At 44.4% G+C, this 9,564-nt stretch overlaps 1 protein-coding gene and 1 long non-coding RNA gene across 2 annotated transcripts in view; both read left to right on the top strand.

Moving 5' to 3' along the window:
- The first annotated feature begins 898 nt into the window (after nt 1-898).
- On the top strand, nt 899-3,741 carry LOC138769830 (uncharacterized). Its single transcript, XR_011359323.1, has 4 exons — nt 899-924; nt 1,501-1,562; nt 2,944-2,982; nt 3,316-3,741. It is a non-coding gene; the product is annotated as an uncharacterized lncRNA (long non-coding RNA).
- A 5,375-nt stretch (nt 3,742-9,116) lies between these two features.
- LOC138769471 (venom serine protease inhibitor-like) overlaps nt 9,117-9,564 on the top strand; it is an 8,158-nt gene continuing 7,710 nt past the window's right edge. Inside the window, exon 1 of the mRNA XM_069947978.1 lies at nt 9,117-9,187. The gene's annotated coding sequence lies outside the window, so the exon portion shown is untranslated. The remainder of the gene's footprint in view (nt 9,188-9,564) is intronic.

Here is a 9,564-nt window from a genome sequence, read left to right as displayed (position 1 = left end):
AGCCTTGAAACAATTATAATCCCCCCCAAGAGTCACCGCTCTATGAAAAGATGTTCTGGGGGCCATGCCTCTCATCAGTACAGAGCGGGGTCCTGGTGGGCTGGGTAATGTTGTCCTGAGGGAGTACAGTGCATTATTGGGGAGACTGGTAACAGGTGACTCTAGAAAGCCATCAGCTTCCTCCTGAGTAGAATAGGTGCTGTGCAGTGAGGTAGTGCATGTGTGTACAATGAATACAGTGCTCTATGTGTCTCTGTTCAATTACACAAGTGTTATGACCTCCAGCACATCCTGTATTATACTCCAGAGCTGCACTCTTTATTCTGCTGGTGGGGTTACTGTGTACATACATTACATTACGGATCCTGTACTGATCCTGAGTTACATCCTGTATTATACTCCAGAGCTGCACTCGCTGTTCTGCTGGTGGGGTCACTGTGTACATACATTACATTACTGATCCTGTACTGATCCTGAGTTACATCCTGTATTATACTCAAGAGCTGCACTCACTATTCTGTTGGTGGGGTCACTGTGTACATACATTACATTACTGATCCTGTACTGATCCTGAGTTACATCCTGTATTATACTCAAGAGCTGCACTCACTATTCTGCTGGTGGGGTCACTGTGTATATATATCATATACCATATTGGTGGCAGTCTGGCACATTGCTGGTCCCCATGGCTCTGAGTAACCCCGGTATAATGTTATTACCAATTAGCATAAAGTTGGACCATCAGATCTAACCATAATTTATTGTCAAATCTTGGTTATGTGGAGACAATGAGGAAATATAATAAAAATTGGATATGAAACCAAATATAAAGGACGGGCCTCGCCCTGAGCTCCATCCTCACTGTATATAAGATGACTGGTAGAATCCCGGCATCAGCAGGAGACATAGAGGAGCAGCATCCAGGTATGGAGCAAAGCTTCTGCTCTTATTATTCTCCCTGATATACGAGGGGTCGCTGCTGGAGCCATATAACAGAGAGGAGCCATAGCTGACATCTCAGGCTGCATCACCCAGAGGGGGGCAGAAACTTTCTTACATCTCCCCCCAGAATGATTCCAACCAGAGCTGATTCCTTGTAGATGATCCGTCTCCTATATAGTTAGGTTTCTCCCATCATTTGTGGCATATCAGTATCATAGAGTATGAGTTGTGGGATATTGTCAATGCAAAGAGCGTCTCCTACTCTGGAGGACTCATCGTGTCTATATGTTACATGGTCTCCTGTGCATTGGATTGGCCGGCATGTAATACCCTGTTCCTCCTGTAGTGGTCACTGCAGGAGAGCTGAGCAGCCACCAGGAGCCGATCACCGGTGATTAGAGGTTTCATCAGTCAGTCAGGGGAGAAGCATCTTTCTTAGAGGGATTATCTATGCTGCAGGAGGGATGTAACTGGATTCAAGACCAGGGAAAGCCTGAGAACAGGGAAGACATTTACTCATCTCCGATAACGTTTTCTCACTTTCATTAAAATTTACAGGAAAAAAGATTGAAACTCAAAGCTGAAGATGGGAACATCTGTGATCCTGCTGTCATCCCTGAGTGAGTTATATCTAATATATCTGTATACTAATCTATTATCTATCTATCTCCTATCTATCTATCTATCTATCTATTTTGTGCAGGAGTTATCTGCGGCACTTGTCTCTGGGGGGGGGGATGTCGCTCTCCTAGGGTACCAACACGCAGCCTTAAAAGTGTTTTTCGTACTCCTTCCTACACTGTGATGGTTCAAGACTCCAACACCAAGTGGGAAATTTATTAATGTTTATCAATGTTTTTTGCGCTGACTTGGCTCCGACCTGGCGTAGGTTTCCTTATAATTTTTTTGTGAGAAAAATGATAAATTCAGCGGAACCAGAGTAAACTTGTTATTCGATCTGTCGGCAGTTCCCTTTAAGAATACTTAGACTCTGCTATAGCAGGTAGACTGAGATTTGGGTACCTCTTGGCTTAGGACTGTTACTGTCTTTTAGGTTGGAGACTTTGAGCAGGTTTGGCAAGGTGACAGGGTGGACTACCTAGAAGGGACACTGTCCAAAGTGTATGGTACTCTGCTGGAGGGGATCCTGACTTTTGTTTGGTTGTGATGACTTTAGAGACTTGAGAAAGAGAAAACCAATACTTAGGGTCAGAGATATGTCTGTGCTGAGATGAGTATGTGGAAGAATACTTAACACCAGGTGGAACACTGGTAGGAGCTGACCATTGGTATTAGCCTACAGGCTCTGCGACTTGTAGTGGGTTACTTCGGCAAGAAAACTTCTCCAGCTGCTGATGTGAACAATAACACTACTGATTGCAGAACTTAACAAAAGATGTAGAGAATTACCCCCTCAGCGTGGACAGGCTGGATCCCTTGGGTGGTAGTCGCACCTCTGGTGATTTAGCATTGCATGCTTAGGTGGCTCAGGAACATAGGAACTGGAACATCAGCAGTACAGCAGCTCGGGCACAGGCACAGGCCAGAGGCCATGCCCCTGGAAGACAACACTCTATGGATATAGCTAGTTTGGCATAGACTGGAACTTTGGAACAAGCAAGAGGAGACTAACACTGACTAACACCCCCAGGCCTACTCTCACCTCACTTATATACTACAGGGAGAGGGCACCCATTAGTGGATTAGTCCGGATAGATGGGGAGATGTTTGGTAGGGGAGAGAGCTGTCAGACCTCCTCCTCAAGCAGGTGGCAGAGAAGAATGTGCAGTCACATACACAGTTAACCCCCTTAGTGTCCTTCAGCATATGCTTGCTGTCATTGAATGAAGTACAGTAAAAGACACAGAATATGCAGTATACACTGTGGAGCCGTTCACCTACAAATAAGGTCCGGAGGGGAGATTCATTTTATCCTATATTCTATATTATTACATGTTATCAGATCTTTGTTCACACTAAGATTTGTTTTTTATTTTGCAGGTGCACTTCTCGTTCTTATAAGTGTCCAAGCAGCGACCAGTAAGTATTAGTATCATCACAGTATAATATGATTTTATTTCACTTATATTCTTCTTTGTATCATCTTCTTAATGTTGGAGTACCCCTTTAAGGGTTTGCTCATATATGTCTGGGTATTCAGACCCAACCGGGATGGGAATGCCAGCTGCTGGAAGCCGGCTGCACTGATGACTCCTCCAGCTTGGGACAGAAGGGATATGGGGGATCTCTCACAGACTAAACATAATATTATTTCATCTGACACACCTACTCCAGAGATTCACTATACAGGATAGCCAGACATATGTGAACTCTCTATAACTTGTTCCTAATTTTCCTCATTTCCCCCCCTAGTTGGTTATGGCCCTAAGTCCTGTCCGCCGGGCGAAGAACATAGTGCTTGTGGGGGGGCCTGCCCAAAGAGCAGGATCTATGTGTGCACATATGTGTAAACCAGGATGTGTCTGCAAGAAGGGCACCCTAAGGGATGACACTGGCAAATGTGTCAGAAAGGAAGACTGCTGCAAAGGGAACTTCACATACTTTGACAATGGTAATAACTGCGGCCTCCGCTGCCCGTCACCCATTAGTCCAGCCGGCTGCGTAGAGTATTATTCTCCCGGCTGCTTCTGTAAACCTGGATACGTACGCCTGGATGAAAGGTGTGTCCTTACTGAGGACTGCCCCAAACTCCCTCCCATCTCTTAAACCGGCCCATTTATGTCTTATCAAGAATTGTCAAAATTTTAAGTGAAAATAAAAAATAAGATGACGGCAAAAGTTTTCTATGTCTCTTTCTACCAATTTATAAAACCATCATTGTCTCCAGCTGCGGGTGTGTACACAGATCTCCGGCCGTCATGTAGTCAGACCAATCACGGCCAGTCCAAACTGATGTGTAAATGATTTCATTGTGTTTTCAGTGAATTTGTTCTGATCTCCAGCAGGCAGTGAGATTGTCCGTCACTGGACCCATGAATAACCAGCTATGGTGCCCCACCTGGCCTTCCTATAATGTGCCTTGCCTGTGCTGCTGGTCATATTGCTAATACATTAGAGCAGCTATGACTCCACCCAGGATGCATTGCTTTTATAGGTGTAGTCACTTCGTTTTTATGCCGTGTGTCCTGTGGAAAAACTGACATGTTATATATGTTCCTCAAGTCAGTACGATTAAAATGATATGTAACATGTATAACTTTTATATTAATTGATGGCTCGTAAAAAAAATAAAACCTTTTACAGAAAATAAACGTTCCTTAAAATCGCTCCATTCCCAGGCTTATAGCGCTTTTATCCTTTGGTCTATGGGGCTGTGTCAGGTGTCATTTTTTGCACCATTATATGTACTTTCTATCGGTACCTTGATTGCGCATTTACGACTTTTTGATCGATTTTTATTACAATTTTTCTGGATTTGATGCGAATCAAAGCAGCTTGGAATCGTTTTGCGCTTATGCCGTTTACCGTGAGGGATCATGAATTAAATAAATTTATATTTTGGGCGATTACGTATGCGGCGATACCAAACATGTTTGTTTGTTTATTTATTTATTTATTTATTTATTTTGATTTATAAAATGGGAAAAGGGGGGTGATTTGGACTTTTATTAGGGGAGGGGGTTATTTTTTAATAAAAACACTTTTTTCTTTTTTTACATACAGTAATTAGAAGCCCCCTGGGGGACTCCTATATACACAGCACTGATCCCTCTGGGGGACTCCTATATACACAGTACTGATCCCCCTGGGGTACTCCTATATACACAACACTGATCCCCCTGGGGTCTTCTATATACACAGCACTGATCCTCTTAGGGGCTCCTATATACACAGCACTGATCCCCCTGGGGGACTCTTATATACACAGCACTGATCTCCCATTGAGATCAATGCTGTGTATATAATAGAGCAATGATCCATCAGATCATTGCTCTATTATAATGGTCTGCTGCAGACCATCTGAATGGATTGCCGAGCCGGGATCAGCGTCATTCAGACGCTGAGCCCCGGCCGGCTCATTACAATAGATCTCCCCTCCGCGATTGCATCACGGGGGGGAGATCCCCCACTAGACACCAGGGAAAGGGGCCACCACCACTACTCAAATGCAGCTGTCAGCTTTAGCCGGCCGCAGCGATCGGCAGCGGCGGCTAATACCCGCGGTCCCTGGCTGCACATAGCAACCAGGGACTGCGGGCTGCAGAGAGGGCTCACACTGTGAGCCCTCTCTGATCCCCCTTAACGGCCGCATGACGGGTATACCTGTCATGCGTCGTTAAGGGGTTAAACATGAGGAGTTAAAAGTGAAAGGGCAAAATTGAAAATTGTACTTGTCCTCAAAGGGATTATCCAGCACTAGAAAAACATGGCCACTTTCTTCTAGAGACAGCACCGCTCTTGTCTTCACCTCAGGTGTGGTTTGCAATTAAGATCTATTCACTTCAATGGAATGTGGGAGCACATGTGCGCAGCCAAACTGGAGACAAGAGCGGTGCTTTCTCTGGAAGAAAGTGGCCATGTTTTTGTAGCGCTGGATAATCCCTTTAAAGTGTTAAAGAGAACCTGTGAAGTCCATACCAGGTACATAGCTGCAGATCTCAGCAAACAGATGTTAGAGAGATATAAGTGACTGGACCTTCAGCGCCTTTCCATTCCCAGCTGTAAGTACCAAGCCCGGTCAGCACAGCCCTCCCCGCCCTCCCCGCCCTCCCCGCTCTGACTGACATACAGGGCGGTGCGGCTGCTCTCTGAGACACTTCAGCTGGTGATGAAAGGGACAGTGATAAAAGTTTACAAGCAGTGATCAGCGTCACGAAATGTCCTGTCACTTATATCTCCCGGAACCTGTCTGCCTGGATCTGCAGCTCTGTACATGGTATAAAACTCTATCTATCTATCTATCTATCTATCTATCTATCTATCTATCTATCTATCTATCTCCTATCTATCTATCTATCTATCTCCTATCTATCTATCTATCTATTTATCTCCTATCTATCTATCTATCTATCTATCTATCTATCTATCTATCTATCTATCTATCTCCTATCTATCTGTTTATCTCCTATCTATCTATCTATCTATCTATCTCCTATCTATCTATCTATCTATCTATCTCCTATCTATCTATCTATCTATCTATCTATCTATCTATCTATCTCCTATCTATCTATCTATCTATCTATCTATCTATCTCCTATCTATCTATCTATCTATCTATCTATCTATCTCCTATCTATCTATCTATCTATCTATCTATCTCCTATCTATCTATCTCCTATCTATCTATCTATCTATCTATCTATCTCCTATCTATCTATCTATCTATCTATCTATCTATCTCCTATCTATCTATCTATCTATCTATCTATCTATCTATCTCCTATCTATATATCTATCTATCTATCTATCTATCTCCTATCTATCTATCTCCTATCTATCTATCTATCTATCTATCTATCTCCTATCTATCTATCTATCTATCTATCTATCTATCTATCTATCTCCTATCTATCTATCTATCTATCTATCTATCTCCTATCTATCTATCTCCTATCTATCTATCTATCTATCTATCTTCTATCTATCTATCTATCTATCTATCTATCTATCTCCTATCTATCTCCTATCTATCTATCTATCTATCTCCTATCTATCTATCTATCTATCTATCTCCTATCTATCTATCTCCTATCTATCTGCCCCCTTTGTGCAGCAATCCTTAAATAGTGTAGGCCCCTCGTGAAGCAAATTTCCATATAGTAGAGTCCCCATTTAATACAGTCCTCTCTGTGTAGCACCCCCATAAAGTTTAGATCCCCAACCTGTGCAGCAGCCCCAACATAGCATAACCCCCCTGTGTAGCCCCCACTTAATATAGTCCCCCTGTGTAGTACCCACATAGTATAGCACCCAAATTGTATAACCCCCCCCGTGTAGCCCCTACATAGTTTAGGTCGCCATGTAGCCCCCACACAGTATACTTCCCCAGTGTAGCACCCACATAGTATTGCCCCCCATGTTGGCCCCACATAGTATAAGCCCCCCATGTAACCCCCACATAGTATAGGCCCATAATGTAGCTCCCACATAGAATAGCCCCCCTGTGTAGCAGCCTTTATCTTACCTCTCACATGGCTCCCCAGAAGCAGCTTTCTCCCCCTGAAGCTCCAGTCCCGGTGGTGGCTATTTCCATGTGTAGAGGGCTTCCAGAGGAGGCAGCCAGTTCACTGCTTCAGCTCAGCGGAGCCTGCACTCATCTTCTCTCCTGCTTTGTCCCTGACATGTGACGTCAGCTGCATCTTGTAGAAGACTTACGGCTGATGTCATAAATCAGGAGCCAAGTAGGAAAGAAGATAAGTGCAGGTGCCGCAAGGCTAAAACAGTAAACCTCTGGGGCAGGCAGCTGAGCTAGGTATCCGGCTGCTTGCTCCGGCAGCTTCCTGTATGTGGAAATAGCCACCACCAGGACCAGATAGCCACCACCAGATTCCAATAGCACATTTAAAGGGGCAGAGTGGCCCTGAAGCCATCTGGAGGCCACTGCCCTAAGTATATAGGCCTGGGGCTGGGGGAGCCTTGAGGAAGAGGACAGTGTGCGCTGTGCAGGCCATGCACCGCTGTTGGTTTTAATTGAAGCCAAACATTATATACAGCCTAGATAGCCCACAGACAGGCAATCTAGGTGGTCCACCGGGCATTTGCCCGGTGTGCCAGATTGTCAGTCCGGGCATGCTCTCCAGATCCACCAACTGGTAGTGCATATGAAGCGAGAACAATGAATTATGGCCTCATACGCATGTGAGGTGGAGCGCAGCGCAAGTCTAGGTAGCCCAAATATACGCTAGTGTGTTGGTGCAAATAAAGCGTTGGAGTTCAATGACTTATCCAGTTTACTTAAGACTTCAGTGCAATACACAAGAGTAAGCTTCCGCTTTAACAACAACAATAAGTGGAGACAGGAGAGTAAAGAAGTGTTAAGCTGTAAACTTAAGTAAGTGGAGTAGTGGAGTGTCATGAAGGCACTGCCCAATGTGGGAGTGTACTTTGTCTGGGATAGCGTAGCTGGGTGCAATACAATAGAAATAGAATCCTCGTACTCAAGTTTACTGAACTGCCTAATGCCCTACAGTCTTGTGGTACCTGTCATGTGAGGGAAGTATGAGGCCCTAGGTCCCTGTGCTTGGTTGAACAGACTTCCCAAATCTTTCCAGGATAGCTGTGCCTGACGCAGTGGAATACGTAGGCTAACTGCAGCTTTGTTCCACTGGGGTTAGTGCCGAACTGAATCCAGGTCACTGCCCTGTACTGTATGGCCAGTATTCCTGGCGTGGGCAGATTGTTCCTCAGAGAATGTCCGTTTTCTCCTGAGGGGGTCTAGCACTGCATGCTAGTGGTTGTTTGCTGTAAAGACTCTCTGTGTCTGTCTTGCTATCTCTCTGACCTCTCCAACCAGGAACTAGACTCCTTTTCTAGGGGCTACTAAGCTTTTGTGGAATTGGTGGGGGCTGTGTATGTGAGAGAGAGAAGAAATAGAATAGGGTAGTAGAAAATGGAGGGAAAACAGTCTACGATTGGACAAGAGAATAACACATGACAAGAAACTGTTAACCCAATACATTCTTAGCTGTGCACAAAATAATGGTTCGTTTACACAGAGAGATTTATCTGGCAGTTTTTTGAAGCCAAAGCCAGGAAAAGGCTATAAACAGGGAACAGGTCATAAAGGAAAAACTGGGATTTCTCCTCTTTTCAAATCCAATCCTGGCACTGGCTTCCAATATCTGTCAGATAAATCTGTCTGTGTAAATGAACCCTTAGTAATAAAAAAATAAAGTAGTGACACCTAGTGGGAAAAACATAGAAGACACTTTAGACCATCTCCCACTCTGTGAACCTGAGGGAAAATTTTACACAGGTGCATAGGAAACTTAGTGTTGCATCTAAGTTCACCATATTGATGGCAGTCTGGCACATTGCTGATCCCCATGGCTCTGAGTAACCCTGGAGTAATGTTATTCCCTATTAGCATAATGTTGCGCCACCAGATCCAATAATAATTTAACGATGCATCACATCTTGTTTACGCGCAGACAGTGATGACATATAAATATACAAAAATAGATATAGAGGACCGGCCGCGCCCTGAGCTCCATCCTCACTGTATATAAGATGACTGGTAGAATCCCGGCATCAGCAGAAGACATAGAGGAGCAGCATCCAGGTATGGAGCAAAGCTTCTGCTCTTATTATTATCCCTGATATTATCCCTATATAGTTAGGTTTCTCTTATCATTTATGGCATATCAATAGCATAAAGCATGTGTTGTGGGAAATTCCCAATGCAAAGAGCGTCTCCTACTCTGGAGGACTCGTCATGTCTATATGTTACATGGTTTCCTGTGCATTTGATTGGCCGGCATGTAATACCCTGTTCCTCCTGTAGTGGTCACTGCAGGAGAGCTGAGCAGCCACCAGGAGCCGATCACCGGGGATTAAAGAGGTTTCACCAGTCAGTCAAGGGAGCAACATCAGCAAAACCTCATCATGTGATCCCCTAATGTTGGAGGGGGGGGGGGGGGGGGGCAGTATAACTGTGTC

Source organism: Dendropsophus ebraccatus, chromosome 12 (assembly GCF_027789765.1).
Source record: "Dendropsophus ebraccatus isolate aDenEbr1 chromosome 12, aDenEbr1.pat, whole genome shotgun sequence".
Taxonomy (NCBI): domain Eukaryota; kingdom Metazoa; phylum Chordata; class Amphibia; order Anura; family Hylidae; genus Dendropsophus; species Dendropsophus ebraccatus.
Note: the sequence above shows the minus strand (reverse complement) of the source record. Positions and strands in the feature narration are given on the sequence as shown.